This window comes from Styela clava, chromosome 5, assembly GCF_964204865.1.
Source record: "Styela clava chromosome 5, kaStyClav1.hap1.2, whole genome shotgun sequence".
Classification (NCBI taxonomy): domain Eukaryota; kingdom Metazoa; phylum Chordata; class Ascidiacea; order Stolidobranchia; family Styelidae; genus Styela; species Styela clava.
Genome location: NC_135254.1, coordinates 19,723,819 through 19,742,843, shown reverse-complemented (window position 1 = coordinate 19,742,843; position 19,025 = coordinate 19,723,819).

Genomic DNA, 19,025 nt, shown 5'->3' with positions numbered 1-19,025 from the left:
GAAGCAAACCAAATTTTCAATCACTATTATTAAATATAGAAGTGGCAACTGATATATTGAAATCTCACATTTCTTTTCAAATATGACCTGTTTGAAACAAAACTAAGAAGTGCTTACTTAAGGTTTTATTTCTATAGATTTAACAATTTTTTGTTCAAGTCTAACATTAGCAAATGTAAAAGATTGTTGTTCGATTGTCCGATAACATAAATATTTGGAATAAGGCGTGATAAATTATCAATAGTCAGATTGATGAATGACAATAACGTTTTTACAGGTGCATTGAGTTTTAATTGGATTATACTCTTTTGATGTACTTCATATTATTTAATCTATGCCTGAACACTGATTGTGAGCTTTTTGGTATAAACGAATAAATCTACTGCAATTTTGTTTAACCGTTTGCTTGTTAGTATAGGGGTGTAGTGCGCTACTTCAGGTATTGCATTAACTTCTGTGTAATCCTTCCATATCTATCGAACCAACAAATCTATATGCAGCTTTTGATACACACGATTCTAATTTAATACAAACTAAGTGGGATTCTAATTGAGTTAACGAGCGACGAGTTTGACATTGCAAAAGATTCCAGATAAATGTGATATTAAATGAAGTGTTTTCAAAATTTCGTTCGTTAAATAGCATAATATAGATTGTTATATCTAAACTTGGTGGGCTGATGGTTAGTGTTGAACCGAATTATTTTGGCATCGCGGTTTAAATATCTCATTTTCAAACAATCCCATGTCCTTCACTGGGATCGTCAAAATTGAATAAGAAATGCCGATTTCCGCCCGTCTAATAGGTAGCTCTTTACGTATTAGTGACTAGGTCTTTTGTTCGAGGGAAAGGGGTCATAAAAATTTGCGTCATAATAATGCTAGTCGCGGAATACGTTGCTCATTTTCGCTTATAAGAACGGATGTAACTTTTCTCTGATATTGATTGTATGAATTAAATCTAATATCCTAGTCATTAATTTTTTTGGGTCTACTCACGAATGAAATTTGGCAATAACCATTTTGCATGTAGAAGTCGTCACGTTGACCTATACGCTTATACTTACATGGTTTCAAGTCCCCCCTAATGATCCCAGAATGAAGAGTTAAAAGTGCACTTTGGCAACATGTTAAAACCAAGTTTTGTGGTACAAGCAGAGCTTAACGTTTAATTTGAAATAAAATAGATAGAATAAATTTGTCACTCCACAATAAAAATTATATTACATCTTGTTGGCCAGAAAAATATAAAACAAGCATATGACATAGTTTGTATTCATTTTATATTTATATATTTTATTTTTCAAGTTTGATCATAGATTACGTTCCGAATTAATTGAAAGAATGTCGGTGTTGATAAAATATTCATTCATCAGAGATTTTCTCCATTTTCGATGTCAAAGGATCGACATAAGCTGTCTAACCGCATTTGTTTAGGTCATAAACTAATTCTACTGCCCTGTTTCAATAATTATTGTATCAATTTTGACAAAAAAAATAAACATATTTCTCAAGATCGTTTATCTGATTTGTTAAATTCCCCAGCTTAAAAGAGCTATTCTATAAGTATTGTTTCAAGTTATTGGCAACATAATTTCTGTAGTCAATAGCCAAACAAAATCTCCATTATGATGGGGTTAGTTTAATACAAATTGAAAAAAGTGTGGAACCGGGGTTACCAAAACTTTATCGCCTTGATACGATATGACTCGCGATGGGAAGGGCCTTAACTCACAAAACTCAAGATACAATTGAAACGCACACACACATATATATATGTGTGTAAATAATACAGGTTAGGAAGGGAGATAATGGCGCGTATGCCAAAGTCATGATAAGTTATATGACTTTGAATGACATCTTGATATTTTCTATGGAGATATAGTTGTAATCACCTCGATCATTTTGGCACTATCGACCAAAAACTGATGATTAATTTTAAAACGAGAGCTTGTTTATTTTGGTAAGTCAATAGACAATGAGGTAAAAATTTTCTTTCAATAGTCCAGAATCGTATTATAAATATTTAATGGAGTTTTTAAGATAAATTCGAGAAAATGTAAGATTCTTTCGGCACGGATTAATGATGGAAAATGACACGAATGACAGTAAACGTATATACTCGTAAAACGGAAGTCAAAATTGTAGGACATTTTCGTAGTGATATGCAAAAATATGAAAGGTAAACTATTCCAACAGTGTTAAAACAATAAGAATTACTTTTTTCGTGGAATTTTGTTATTTTTTGCCAAAAATGGATATTAGGTTTTATACAAAACCACTTTTTCTTATTTTTTTGAAGAGCAAAAATTTATTAGCTTGCGGTAGGCTTTGTAATCCGCAATCCCTGTATTCAAAAATATCAAATCAGTGCGGAATATTATTGTTACACACATTTATGTATTAAAAAATCTGTAAAATAGCGAGTAACTAGAAAATCATGAGAAACAAGAGGGAGTTTAGGATTTCAATCTAATATCAAAAACAGGGAAATTATAATAGAGCCACACAGCAACTTCTTAGATAATATTTGATATTAATAATGTTATTTGTAGTTCAAGTTCATTTGATCAAATTAAATGACACGCTTTAAATCTAGCATTTGTTTATTGCCTAAATTTGAATTTGATGCTCGCCAAATGAGGATACAAATGGTTCATTGTTTATCGTTTAAACTGATAAGCGTCTGTGAGTCTCATCACTCAGAGTAGTTATGTATTTGTTAGCCTTTTATGAAGAGACGATAAAACGAAACAAAAATCAAGAGGTAGGAAGAAAGAGAAAAAAAGATGTGTCAATTTAAAAAGTGAATAAAAAATAAAACAAAACTTTTATTCAAAAAGAGTTCATGATAGAACATACTTGAATATTTTACTTGAAATATCTATTTTTGTAGTCAATACGCCTATAATGAATAGTTGGCATTTTCTTTGAGCAGCCTGAAGATGATTTCGTGGTTTCAGTCATTACTTCCAGATAGTAAACATAGTAAGCAATGCTGAGCATATACATCTAAACAGAATAAAAATATAATCCACCCAAATCCAGATTTACACAACACAAAACAGCGTAATATTCAATTCAAAAGGCTTTCAACTTGCAAGCATGAAAAAGATAAGTTATTTCCTGGGAGTGAAAGGTTATTAATATGTCATGACGTCGTTGCAATTTCCGCCGAATCAATGCATCGCCTTTATATGCTGCATATTTGCAGTTTACTCGAACACGTTCGATAACGAGATGTACTATAGTTTAATATATGCGAAACACCTACGTGAATGAGAAAGATTTTATCTATTTTGTTCTTGAAACTGAAGTTATTCACACGCGCAATAAAACAGACAAGACTGTTTCTGATTCTTTTCTAGTATTTTAAGCTTTAATGTTAAATTTTCCACATTTATGTTTATGATAAAACATGATAAAACCTTTTATGCAAGAAGCTGTTAGTTTGTAAAAGATAATTTGTAAGAAGTGATAAATAGGTTTCTATTTTTATGCTTGGGAAAAATAGCGTATAAATTCTGTCATCCAATATCTTGTAACCTTCGTAAAGCAAAAATGTAGCGAACATGTACTCAAAAGAGTTTTTTTTAGAAAATAGTGTTTTTCATTTCAAGAGCGCCATCACAATTAATCGGCTCTTATCATGTCAAAAACTTTTTCATTTTATTTGGTGGAACCTATACCGCAACAATCTAAATTTATATCTTATGCACCGCATTTTTACGTAACATAAATTGGTAAACATAGCAGTATTACCCGTATGTTAAAAAAAATTAGAGTTAACAAGAAACTATAATGTTTGATGTGGTAAAGTTCAAAAGAATATATCTAAATTTATTCCCAGTAACTTTAATAATATTATATCAGTAATATTGAGACTTCTTGATTGGCAAATTTTTCTTCAAAATTGTGGTGATAAGACCAGCCAACGCATGTCTATCACGTGAAAAACAACCAGACTGGAAAGATATCAAAAATAAGCGAATCACCAAAACTAAATTACATTAGCAAGATGACAATTTTGCAGATTTCATTTTTGAACAGGAAGGCCATTCAATGCTATACTTCCTTGAAGTCACACGATATATGACGTTATGCGGTGTTATTCAAATTTAAATAGGAGATTGCAGAAAACACATATACGAAGAAGACAATATAACGTATTTTTATTTATTATATCTCGATTGCTAATAATGCATGACAAATGCAAACCCAGCCCATTAGAAATTTAGAAGTTGACGAAATTACGTCAAAAGGTCTTATCGATATTTATAATCAATTTATAAAATTGATAACGAATATACTTATATTGTCGGAAAACCCACAGGAAAATTGTAAAGCTGACGCACGTATGACATACAGCAGCAATTACTAAATTGCAATGTCATAAATAGTTAAGCACTATCACTGACGGATGTTTTTAAACGGAAATTACGTCCAAGTTTTCCTGATGCTTATCATTTTAGATATTAATCAGATTGATAATTTATACCGTCATGATTATTTCGTGATATGGTGACATTTGCTACCATACACAACTACATCAACGTATATTAATTGATAGAAAGTCAAAAAAATGATCCTACTCGAGACATCACGCACGTGCGTTAGAGCCATAAATGAATTGCAATTGTCGCGACAATTTCCGTATTTTCTTGGACTGTATCCGTATCCAGTACGTTTAAATGTTACAAAATTGCACAACAACAAATATTTGATTCGAAATCTCGAAAATCACTAGATCGATTTGATAAAACGAATACCAGACACACATTTTTGGCTTGGTTATCAGTTATTGTTTGGTTTTTCGTCAAATTGGAAATATTGGGAGATAAGACGCCATAAAAGAACTTTATATAATCATCTTTTGGGCGCTTTTCAATGTGCGATTAGAAATGTATGGCCAGCCGCTAAAGAGTAACTCAAATCAAAATGTATCACAATAACCAGATGTTGAATATCAAAATTAATAATTATGTAAAAATGGTTGTAAAACAGCCAGACATCTACAAATCAAATCTTTCATAAAAGGTCAAAAATATGATAATTTCTTTATTTACCAAAGTGTATATGCTACCACAACGCCCTGCTTTATCCGATATTATACCCCGCAGGCAGGCATATTATATATAGTTTACAATAAGCTATAAACGATTTTATGTCATTTCAAACAAAGTACAACACTGCCGATTCAATAACGGTTTTCAAAAACCTTAACGCAAGATACAATAATTACGGCAAGGCTGAAACGAGTTCCATCACATTTTAGTAATTATCTTCAATTAAATATGCATATGAATGAATTCTAACTATATTACTTTGCTGAATTATTGAGAAATCTCTGCGGATTTTATCACAATTTGAAAGGCTAAGAGAAACAATAAGACAAAGATAGTAATGATATAAAAAGAAATATAAATTATACACAAAAGCTATTAAATCCAACCACGAATGGACGATTCATATTTTTCGCGAAGTCTGTGTGGTGAAATAACGTCGTGACAGATTGACATTATGTGATAAAATCGTTGGTTAATAAATCACACTAAAACAATGGGACCAATCATGTTATATTTATTTTTATCGCTCAAAATCAACATGATTATGTAGTTAACACAGAAAATCTAAACTAGAAATTTTAAACAAAGTTTCGATGAATCATCATGGCTCGAATAATACCATTTTGGAACGATTGTGGACTAAGATATAAAAAAACAAAGGCGAAAAGATCGAATTAAATGCGGATTTGATATCAAAAACTTTTTGTAGGTGGATGACTCAGTTTGAGTTTATAGTTGGTCGTGAATTATTAGTTCTTATTTATTACATTTATTCGGCTGCAGCATATTTCATATGTGCGCGTAACGGGGAATTAAAGTTTCAATATAACTGAAAGCTAAAAAAAATTACTAAAAAATTTTTTTGAGGTATTTGATGAAACGACATGAAAACTTATTAACAATATATAACAGATTGTAAAAATATTTCTTTATTCAGCTTTGCAAATTGCCACCTATTTGACCATTATACAGAAAAGCTAATACTTGTCCGATACAAATTGAGGTTTTCTATTTCTAAATAAAACAAATATGAGGGATATATGAGAATTATGATACAATACATATTATTATAATTAAGATTGAAAGGAAAATTTTTATCTGCATTTAACAGCGATATCTCATAATTTCAAACGTATTTTTGTTGTTGTTGCATGTAGTGTGAGACTGCTTGGAAATGAAACGTCATCTGAATTTGGGAGCGTTTCGGAAATTGGACGACCAGAAATATATATTTGATTCTACTTTTATCATTATAAGTGTTGACAATTTCATAGGTATTTATGCGAATATGTGTTTTAGTATGCCAAAATCCTATTAGCAGCTAATCGTCGTTTTAGTGGTACAGTTGGGCGTGGTAGAAACAGATTATAAATATTTAAATACAATAGAAATGGCGTCCTAAATGACAGCTTATCGACATTTGTTTGTGTCTCAGAAATGATCAGATTTTAAATAAGCTTTTGGTCGATGGACTTCAGGTATAAGCCCCTATCGGCGATATCGATGCTCATTTTATCAGGTACAACAAAGAACAATGAAAAATGATCTCAATTCACTGAGGAAAACAATAAATATCGATTTCGTATTGTTCGTTTCTGGAGTTGATTAAATTCTTGATTTCCTCGAGAAAGATTTGCTTGCTTCAGCGAGATTTTCGAACAGTTGTTCCAAAATATTGGAATGTGAATAATCGCTTGCCTCTCACTTTGTTAAATTCATCAAAGCGTACAAGTTGTAAGCTAATTTATTTGTGATTATCTCAGTCATATTTTTTTGAACAATAATTTTACTGACAGCATGACAAAAAAATTAAAATATATTATTTTTATTTTCTAGATGAAATCTGACTGTAATCTGCAAGAAAGCCCGGTTTGTTTGGCAAGCATTGTCGGTGAAGTTTACACCAAAACAATACAATCCGTAGATTTAACTACCGGTTGCGCGCCAACAACATGACGTAATGTCGTGAAAATTTAATAATTGACACTATAGATTTTTCCGTATGCATAAACATGTGGAATAATAAAGCTGGAGAGTATACTCAAATTCCGTCATTGTGAAGATATAAATATTTTATCATATTAATGTCTAATATGAATTTCACGCCCGAGATTCTACACTGTCCGATCTCGCTCTCTAGTGGTAGATATAAAATGACACTATCGCTGCCGATAAGTTTATTTGATTCAACCCAAGCAAATGGCCAACAAGTTAGAATATTGTTAAATTCAGAGCTTAGCCATAGAATAAATATGACAACTAACATACTGCGACTGCCTGTTAATACTTTATGATTTAATATCGTCGATAACGAAGTTGTTGTATGGTTATACTATTGAACATTTATTTCGAAAACAGGAGATTCTCCAAAATGCACTGGTATTTGAAACATTGCCATACCACTAATAACATTATGGGAATTGGAAGAAAAATGTTTCTCGACGTCGATCTCCTTCACTATAAGTAAATGGGATCTATTTCAGGACAGAGTTTCAACAGATTAATTCAGTGTCTTGAAAATGATTTCGTTTCTGAAGCCTCGCTCGCGTGCCGAATAAATGGGCTCGCGTGCCAAGTTCGGCACGCGTGCCAGGGGTTGCCCACCCCCGTCCTAGAGCTACATTACCCATTTTTATCGCGCTGTCAAGTGTCAATGCAGTTGGCAGTTTCTGCCTCGACGCTTGATTGCTAATGGCGAGTAAACAGATATATATTTTGTTTCGATGGTATGTTTCGGTGGGTGAATATTTTTTATTGCTTTTGTGTATGTAATTTAAATTTCCTATTTCATCCTGGAAACATGGGTTCTGTTTTTCCTATATTTATATATGAGTATATTTTCTCCACTTCGTCGCAACAGGAAAGGTTCACGCCGCTTTCTCTATTTTCCGATTTTTGTGCGAGACACTCTCATAACGAGAAAAACAACCGGAAGCACACATATGGCAATCATGCCGATGTGTGTAATTAAATCATTAGGGTGCTATGTTTTGAAAACGTGATTAAGATAAAGAAAATTTAAATAATCTAGATGCAAAATTCAGATGAAAATTTAATGTCCCTAGTACGCAGTATTTCCGAAATATTTTGATCCTCATACTTTAAGTGCATATATTCTCGAATATACTTTTATAAATTCTGCATGAAATAAATAGGTTTGATAAATATATATGCCTATATTTTAAACTGGTAACACTTGCAAGTTACAATATATTCTTTGGTAATTTAACAATACCAAAGTAATGTTTCGTGATTTATGCACAAATCATTCCATTACAAATTTGGTGAGGTCGCCGGCATCTTTACATTCGGAGAGAACAAGAGGTACCGAGTTCCATCCATATTCCATCGATGCCAATCTGTTTCTAGCAAGCACTATGCTTTCTACGCTTGGATGTTGATCAGGAGTTGATAACCAGACGGCTTTCTCGTTGTGTTCTCCACATCTTAAAAGAAGGATATAATTTTCGTAGTCGGTGAAGACAGCATGATCTTCATAGGTCGTCATTTTACTGTAATATTTGGACATATTTTCAGCGTCCGTTGTGGTATCTTTCACGTCCTTTGCTAATTCGGAATCCCAGTTATCAAAAACTCGATATTGACCTTCACTATTCCTTTGCAAGTAGGCTGGTATAACTCCATAAGTTTTATTTTCTAAATGATAATCAATGAGCAACATGATACCCCCGTCTTTCATTGATCTTACTTCGTTGATTCCATAACATCCAGGAAGACTGATGCTTGCGGATTTAACTGTTTCAAACCAACGACCATTCAAACGATTCCAGTCTATCTCATGGTCAGATTTTACCAGGTTACAATCGCTGTGACTCGCTGGGGCAGAATTTATGCTCCCTGGGAAGAATAACACAAAGGCGAATACATATTTCGAGTCAAACATTGCTTTCTTTTTTGTTCAAAAATCAAGTCACCCGATGAATGCGAATGAGAAGAACGCGACGAAGCGAATGAGCGGATGTAAATGTTTCATGACATTTAAAGTTTGTTTGTTTATACTATATTGATCTAGATCTTTGAAACTGCAACTGACAATTTCTGCCACGACCCTTGATTGCTGGAGGCTTGCAATTATATTCCGTTTCGATGATATACACCTAACAGGCGGATGTACATCTACATGGCCTACAGCAATAAAAACTATAGATCTTTTTGATAGTCGAGTTTTCCGTTTGTGACCCCCCAACTTTAAACGTTCTAAGTGAAGTGATTAACTTTACTATAAGTAACTGGGATCTATTTCAGTAATTTATTCTCTATTTGAAATTGAATCGATTTACCTTGGTACTATTTACTTTGAGTATATATATATATATATGCCTATTCATAGATAGTACACTAATATCGCTATAATTAGTTTATTACTTGATTTCCCCTTGTTGTGATTTACTGTTACTAAATTTAGTCTGTGTTCATATCTGTTTCATGAAGCTAATTATTTGTGCTGGGATTGTTTGGTTTGACTATTTCTTTATCTCTATATATATATATAAGTATTCTGCTCGTTTTCTCGGCATAAGGGAATATTTAATGAGCAGCAATCCAAATCAACACTTTCCTCTGAGCATACAGTTGTAGGCTATTGTAAATTTCAAAACCTTTATCGTTGATTCAGAGTAAGAACATTCTCACCTTGTAGGCTTCAGGTTACTCAACAAGTTACCCGTTGAAGATAAGGTCGCACTTCCGAATAACTCAAACCGCTTATACATATCACATGCACCTTTCCGGTCCAGGTGTTTCGAATTCATTCGCCATTATGCTTTGTCAATGCAAAGTAGGCTTACGAAGTTTTATACCCGGTTGTTTTTCAGGGAAGTAAATTATACCCCACTGATCGACATCATTTTATAGTTCTCCGTGTGGTTGTCAACTAAATATATAATCAAGAGGCATCTTTCTCCCTACACATCCACACCAGCAATCAGCTCATATAAGTAAGTATCCTATTAACATTTACTTGCATCTTTACATTCTGACTGAACGAGGGGAACCGAGTTTCACCCAAATTTCATCGATGCCAATCTTTGTGTACTAAGCAATATGCTTGCTACACTTAGATTTTGATCAGGAGCTGATAGTCATACAGCTTTTTAGTTGTGTGGCCCACATCCTAAAAAAGGATGCAATTTTCGTTGTCGTTGAAGACAGTATGATCTTTATACGTTGCCATTTTACTTACAAAATCAAGCTATTTAATGCTAATGAGAACAAGAGAGCTACGCCCAAATATATGGACAGATCACAGTCTACAAATATATTCACACCTAGCGAAGCAGTACAGTCGGACACAAAATGGCGTCCGATATCCGCAAAACGTTCGGTGACGTCATAGCAAACAAAAACAAATTTCACAGAGCTAACAGAAATATTTGAAATAAATAAAAGTAATAGCCTTCTGGATAAAAATTTTATCTGTAACCACTGAAAATTGCAGAGCAATTGGTCCAGTAATCAAAGAGAAAAGCGACTTTTTAGATTTTTCACTAGGTGTCTAAAAAGTGTCAAAGAACAAGAACAACAGCAACAACAACATAATATTGAAACGATCGCTATGTCCACTACGTGTCCAATACCGCGAAGAAAATGAAGGGATAAAAATACTACACGATATTCAAAGTTGTTTGTCTATTCTATATTGAAATAGATCAGGGTTTTTGGATCAGGGGCCAAAAATTTTGCCCACCAAGACTGGCTGGTCATGTAAGTATGACGTGACGTAAAGAGTTACATTCGTCACGCTAAAAACCGAATTGCGTAAGTCATTTTTGGCGATTTTGAGTTTTTTTTAAAATAAGTATTTATGTAATGCTGGGCACCTGTCTGTTAACTCAGATTTTATTTTAAGAATTCCGAAACCCATCAAAATGAAGATTTAGTATGACATGCACATTTGTGCTATTGTTCTGTCATAATGAATTATCATTGCTACCGCAGAACTATTGTGACGTCACAAAGGCAAAATAACCTCGGCGAAGTATTTTCGAGTTTTTGCATCTCGGATTCTATCTTAGCGCGTATTAATTTGAATTTATACTACAGTATAGGAAGACGTGCACTTGTGATATTCACTGTCCGAGTCCAATTCACCTTGGTTGCCTTTTATATTGGGTGCATTGCTATTTTATTCTTTATATTTAATCTTAGTCTTATTTCGGTGGGTGTGCAGAACGTGTTATATTGATGAAATATATATTTTCAAACATAAAAAATAATGTAATTGAAACTGATTGCTATTTTGGGGATTAGACATTGTAGAAACTGAGAATTACATTCGTTTTTGGAATGTTTAGTTTTCAGGACTGATGCATATAGTAAAGTTGCAAATTGCGTATGTCCCTAAGTCATAGACACATTTCTGCCTAAGTCACAGTGCGCCATTATGACGTCACTTAAGTGCGTCATACAAATTAACTTAAATCCGCCTACGATCAAAAAATTGAACCATGGCAAATTATTGACTCTCAATGGCATATCATTAGAAATTTTTTTACGTTTTTCTCAAAACTGCTAAAAATGACTTAAGCAATTCGGTTATTAGCGTGACGATTTTATGAACAATGTTACAACCTCGCGTCAAAACGAAATTTACCCGCAATCCCAACAAATTCCTTGAGTTATCTTTAACTAAAACATCAAAATTTGGTTTCAGTTTGGTCGTGGCATCATCAGGTGGGTCAGATTGAATTACCTAGCGGGCCAGATTTGGCCCGCGGGCTGTACTTTGCCCGAGATCTGATCTACTAGAACTACGTTACCCATTTTTTCGGGCTGTCAAGTGTCAATGCAGTTGGCAGTTTCTACCTCGACGCTTGATTGGTAGTGGCGATTAAACAGATATATATTTTGTTTCGATGGTATAGAGTATAGACCCAATATATTGATGAATATTTTATATTGCCTTTGTGTATGTAATTTAAATTTTCCTATTTCATCCTGGTAACGTGGGTTTTGTTATTCCTATATTTATATATATAAATATGAATATATTTTCTCCACTTCATCGCAACTGGAAAAGTTTACGCCGGTTGTGTACCTGGTTAGGTTTCAGGTTGTGCGACATCTTGGTGCGTATACTTCAGGAGTACCGAAAATGTAATGTCCCTAGAACGCAGTATTTCCGAAATATTTCGATGCTCATACTGTAAGTGCATATATTCTCGAATATATTTTTATAAATTCTGCATGCAATAAATAAGTTTGATAAATATATATGCCTATTTTTCAAACTGGTAACACTTGCAAGTCACAATGTATATTCTTTGGTAATTTAACAATACCAAAGTAATATTTCATGATTTATGCACAAATCATTCCATTACAAATTTGGTGAGGTCGCCGGCATCTTTACATTCGGAGAAACAAGAGGTACCGAGTTCCATCCATATTCCATCGATGCCAATCTGTTTCTAGCAAGCAATATGCTTTCTACGCTTGGGTGTTGATCAGGAGTTGATAACCAGACGGCTTTCTCGTTGTGTTCTCCACATCTTAAAAGAAGGAGATAATTTTCGTAGTCGGTGAAGACAGCATGATGTTCATAGGTTGCCAATTTACTGTAATATTTGGCCATATTTTCAGCGTCCGTTGTGGTATCTTTCACGTCCTTTGCTAATTCGGAATCCCAGTTATCAAGAACTCGATATTGACCTTCACTATTCCTTTGCAAATAGGCTGGTATAACTCCATAAGTTTTATTTTTTAGATGATAATCGATGAGCAACATGATACCCCCGTCTTTTATTGATCTTAATCCGTTAATTCCATAACATCCAGGAAGACTGATGCTTGCAGATTTAACTGTTTCAAACCAACGACCATTCAAGCGATTCCAGTATATCTCATGGTCAGATTTTACGGAGTTGCAGTCGCTATGGCTCAGTGACGCAGAATTTATGCTCGTTACGACGAATAACATGAAAGCGAATACATATTCCGAGTCGATCATTGCTTTTTTCTTGGTTCAAAAATCGAGCTATTCAATGCTAATGAGAATAACGCGCAGCAAATGAAGGGATAAAAATGCTACACGATATTCAAAGTTGTTTGTTTATTCTATATTGAAATAGATCGGGGATGGGCACGGTTTTTGAATCAGGGGTCAAAAATTTTGCCCACCTGAAAAGGCTGGTCATGTAAGTATGACGTAAAGAGTTACATTTTATGAACAATGTTACAAAAGCAACAGTGGAAAACAATTAACTTCGTGTCAAAACGAAATTTACCCGCAATCCCAACAAATTTCTTGAGTTATTTTTAACTAAAACATCAAAATTTGTTTTCAGTTTGGTCATGGCATCATCAGGTGGGTCAGATTGAATTACCTAGCGGGCCGGATTTGCCCCGCGGGCCGTACTTAGCCCATGTCTGATCTACTAAAGCTACATTACCCATTTTTATCGCGCTGTCAAGTGTCAATGCAGTTGGCTGTTTTTACCTCGACACTTGATTGCTAGTGGCGAAAAAACAGATATATATTTTGTTTCTATGATATTTTTTATTGCCTTTGTGTATGTAATTTATATTTCTTATTTCATCCTGGAAACGTGGGTTCTGTTATTCCTATATTTATATATGAGTATATTTTCTCCACTTCATCGCAACTGCAAAGGTTTACGCCGCTTTCTCTATTTTCCGATTTCTGTGCGAGACGCTCTCATAACAGAAAAACATTCGAAAGCACACATATGGCAATCGGTTCCATTACATTTGAACCCACGTACATTTGAACCCATGACAATTGCACCTGTATGCTATTGCACCTATGGAATTTTTTTTGTTTCACGGATAGTTAAACCCATATTAACACTAACCCATGGGTTTTAGCACCCGCATATAGATTGAACCCGTGGATATACGCATGGGTTCAAATGTACATGGGTTCAAATGTACGGTCACCATGGCAATCATGCCGATGTGTGTAATTAATTCAATAGGGTGATATGCTTTGAAACACGTTGCGGATATGACAAAACATTTTGCAGGGGGAAAGGGAAGTACGTATTGTTGTGCAGAAACCTAACGGAAGATATTGAGATAAAAATACGTAATATTCTGCGTTAAATTCGCTAACCCATACCGAACTTAAAACGCTTGTATTCATACCTACGACTATGCCTTGGTACTACAAAATTCAATTTTGGAAGAAATGCGATGGAGAACGCTGTAAGCATTTGAGGTAAAGAGGTATGTAGCAGTATTTAGATAATCTAGATTCAAAATCCAGATGAAAATTTGGACCTCTCGAAGTATGCGCACCAAGATGGCGCACAAGCTTAACTCAGGTTGTGTACCTGGTTAGGGTTCAGGTTGTGCGACATTTTGGTGCGTATACTTCAGGAGTACCGAAAATGTAATGTCCCTAGTACGCAGTATTTCCGAAATATTTCGATGCTTATACTGTAAGTGCATATATTCTCGAATATATTTTTATAAATTCTACATGCAATAAATAAGTTTGATAAATATATATGCCTATTTTTCAAACTGGTAACACTTGCAAGTTACAATATATATTCTTTGGTAATTTAACAATACTAAAGTAATATTTCATGATTTATGCACAAATCATTCCATTACAAATTTGGTGAGGTCGCCGGCATCTTTACATTCGGAGAGAACAAGAGGTACCGAGTTCCATCCATATTCCATCGATGCCAATCTGTTTCTAGCAAGCAATATGCTTTCTACGCTTGGGTGTTGATCAGGAGTTGATAACCAGACGGCTTTCTCGTTGTGTTCTCCACATCTTAAAAGAAGGAGATAATTTTCGTAGTCGGTGAAGACAGCATGATGTTCATAGGTTGTCATTTTACTGTAATATTTGGACATATTTTCAGCGTTCGTTGTGATATCTTTCACGTCCTTTGCTAATTCGGAATCCCAGTTATCAAAAACTCGATATTGACCTTCACTATTCCTTTGCAAGTAGGCTGGTATAACTCCATAAGTTTTATTTTTTAGATGATAATCGATGAGCAACATGATACCCCCGTTTTTTATTGATCTTAATCCGTTAATTCCATAACATCCAGGAAGAATGATGCTTGTAGATTTAACTGTTTCAAACCAACGACCATTCAAGCGATTCCAGTCTATCTCATGGTCAGATTTTACCAGGTTACAATCGCTGTGACTCGCTGGGGCAGAATTTATGCTCCCTGAAAAGAATAACACAAAGGCGAATACATATTTCGAGTCAAACATTGCTTTCTTCTTTGTTCAAAAATTAAGTCACCCGATGACTGCGAATGCGACGAACGCAGCGAAGCGAATGAGCGGATGTAAATGTTAATGACATTTAAAGTATTTTGTTTATTCTTTATTGATCCAGATCTCTGTAATTGCAACTGACAATTTCTGCCACGACCCTTGATAACTGGAGGCTTGCAAATATATTCCGTTTCGATGGTATACACCCAACAGGCGGATGTACATTTACATGGCCTACAACAATAAAAACTTCTGGAAATATAAGAATGACGTGTGGATCCTAATTGAACACGACGTGACCTATAGATTTTGATAGTCGAGTTTTCCGTTTGCGACCCCCCAACTTTAAACGTTATAAGTGAAGTGATTATCTTTACTATAAGTAACTGGGATCTATTTCAGGAATTTATTCTCTGTTTGAACTTGAATCGATTTACCTTGGTACTATATACCTTTAGTATATATATATATGCCTATTCATAGATAGTACACTAATATCGCTATAATTAGTTTATTACTTGATTTCCCCTTGTTGTGATTTACTGTTACGAACTTTAGTCTGTGTTCATATCTGATTCATGAAGCTAATTAATTGTGCTGGGATTGTTTGGTTTGTCTATTATATCTATATATAAGTAGGCTGTTCGTTTTCTTGTCATAAGTGAACATTTAATTAGCAGCAATTCGGACCAACACCCTCCTCTGACCATACAGTTGTAGGGTAATGTAATTTTCAAGACCTTTATCGTCGATTCAGAGTAATAACATTCTCACCTTGTAGGCTTCAGGTTACTCAACAAGTTACCCGTCGAAGATAAGGTCGCACTTCCGAATAACTCAAACCGCTTATACATATCACATGCACCTGTCCGGTCCAGGTGTTTCGAATTCATCCGCCATTATGCTTTGTCAATGCAAAGTAGGCTTACGAAGTTTTATACCTAACGGTTATTTTTCAAGGAAGTAAAATATAACCCACTGATCGACACCATTTTATAGTTCTCCGTGTGATTGTCAACTTAATATATAATTAAGAGGCATCTTAATTCCCAAACATCCACACCAGCAATCAGCTCATATGAGTAAGTATCCTATTAACATTTACTTGCATCTTTACATTCTGACAGAACGAGGGGAACCGAGTTTCACCCAAATTTCATTGATGCCAATCTTTTTGTACTAAGCAGTATGCTTGCTACGCTTAGATTTTGATCAGGAGCTGATAGTCATATGTACAGCTTTTAAAAATGATGCAATTTTAGTTGTCGTTGAAGACAGTATGATCTTCATACGTTGCCATTTTACTTACAAAATCGAATCGAGAATAACGAAGAGCAAATGAAGGGATAAAAATACTACACGATATTTAAAGTTGTTTGTCTATTCTATATTGAAATAGATCAGAGGTGGGCACGGTTTTTGAATCAGGGGCCAAAAATTTTGCCCACCTAAACTAATCATGTAAGTATGACGTAAAGAGTTACATTTTATGAACAATGTTACAACCTCGTGTCAAAACAACGAAATTTACCCGCAATCCCAACAAATTCCTCGGGTTATTTTTAACTAAAACATCACAATTTGGTTTCAGTTTGGTCGTGGCATCATCAGGTGGGTCAGATTGAATTACCTAGCGGGCCGGATTTGGCCCGCGGGCTGTACTTTGCCCATGTCTGATCTACTAGAACTACCTGAGAACCCGAGTAAAATATTTTACTGCAGTCAGTTTATACTGCAACACGCAATACCTAATTCTAATAAAAAAGAAATATTGAAAATGAAGGGTTGGTTTCAATGTAGATGAACCACTAAATACATATTTGCCATCTCATATGCAAAAATACTGTACCTTGTTTTTACTCCAGAAAATAAGATTCTTCATATTTTCAAGCTCCCCAGTAATGAAAGTGTTTCATTAAATTTAACTGTTTCACAATATTATTTTGATTTGTAGTTCATCTTGTGAAATATACATGTGGCAAAGTTTGCGGCCCGCTGGGCCTTCAGATTCATGCTTGTGGCCCTCGTGGTAATTTGAGTTGTGCAGGCCTGTTGTTGAGGAACCTAAAGCCTACAAGGTGAGAATGTTATTACTCTGAATCATAACAAAAGTTTTGAAATTTACAAAACATCTGTTTGGTCAGAGGAGGGTTATAATATAAAGTTGGAAAAGGTATTTGAAAAGCTTGAAGCCTATACAAAACCGCGAAGTAACTAGTAACTCGTATCTTCCAATTTTGAGATCAATTTCCTTTTTAATCGAACTGATTTCATTCCGAAGTCCGCAGATTAACAATTTAGCGCTTTATCACTAAACGCCGTTTCTTATAAATTAATACGAAAATTAACAAGGATACGAGCTAACTGCACTGCCGCATGTAAATTAACAAAGAACAGATGTTTTATTTTGTTCATCAACATCGTGATATAGATAAAAATTGTAAAAGCCCGTAGGTTTTCAAAAAAGAAAAATACGTTTTATATCCTGTTAAAATATAAATTTTAACTGCCCGTAGGTTTTAAAAGAACCACATTCTGTATCCTGTTGCCAGTTTCCATACCAAAAATGTACATTGTAACTTGCTAGTGTTAACAGTTGATAAAAATAAACATAAATAGTTATAAAATTTATTCATTGTATGCAGAATTTATAAAAAAAATAATTAAGTATTTATGGACTTACAGTATGGGAATCAAAATATTTCGGAAATACTGAGTACTAGGGACATTAAATTTTCATCTAAATTTTATGTTCTTAACTGTTAAAACTTAGTTACACTTGTACATATTTTAGTAATTTAACAATACTAATGTATTGTTTTATGATTTATGCACAAATCATTCCTTTACAAATTTGTTGAGGTCGCCGGCATCTTTACATTCGGAGAGAACAAAAGGTACCGAGTTCCATCCGTTCCCCATCGACGCCAATCTGTTTGTAGCAAGCACTATGCTTTCTTCATTTGGGTGTTGATCAGGAGTTGATATCCAGACGGCTTTCTCGTTGTGTTCCCCACATCTTAAAAAAATGAGATAACTTTCGTAGTCGGTGAAGACAGCATGATCTTCGTTGGTTGCCATTTTACTGTAATATTTGGGCATATTTTCAGCATTCGTTGTGTAATCTTTCACGTCCTTTGCCAATTCTGAATCCCAGTTATTGAAAACTCGATAATGACCTTCACTATTCCTCTGCAAGTAGGTTGGTATAACTCCATACGTTTTATTTTCTAGATGATAATCGATGTCCAACATGATACCCCCGTCTTTCATTGATCTTAATTCACTGATTCCATAACATCCAGGAAGAATGATGCTTACGGATTTAACTGTTTCAAACCAACGATCATTCAAGCGATTCAAGACCATCTCATCGTCAGATTTTACTGGGTTAGAGTCGCTGGGGATCAGTGACGCAGAATTTATGCTCGTTACGACGAATAACATGAAAACAAATACACATTCCTGGTCGATCATTGCTTTTTTCTTGGTTCAAAAATCAAGCTATTTAATGCTAATGAGAATAAACGCGAAGGTATGGTATGTTTCGGTGGATGAATATTTTTTATTGCCTTTGTGTATGTAATTTAAATTTCTTATTTCATCTCGGAAACATGGGTTCTGTTATTCCTATTTTAATATATGGGTATATTTTCTCCACTTTATCGCAACTGGAAAGGTGTACGCCGCTTTCTCTCTTTTCCGATTTTTGTGCGAGACGCTCTCA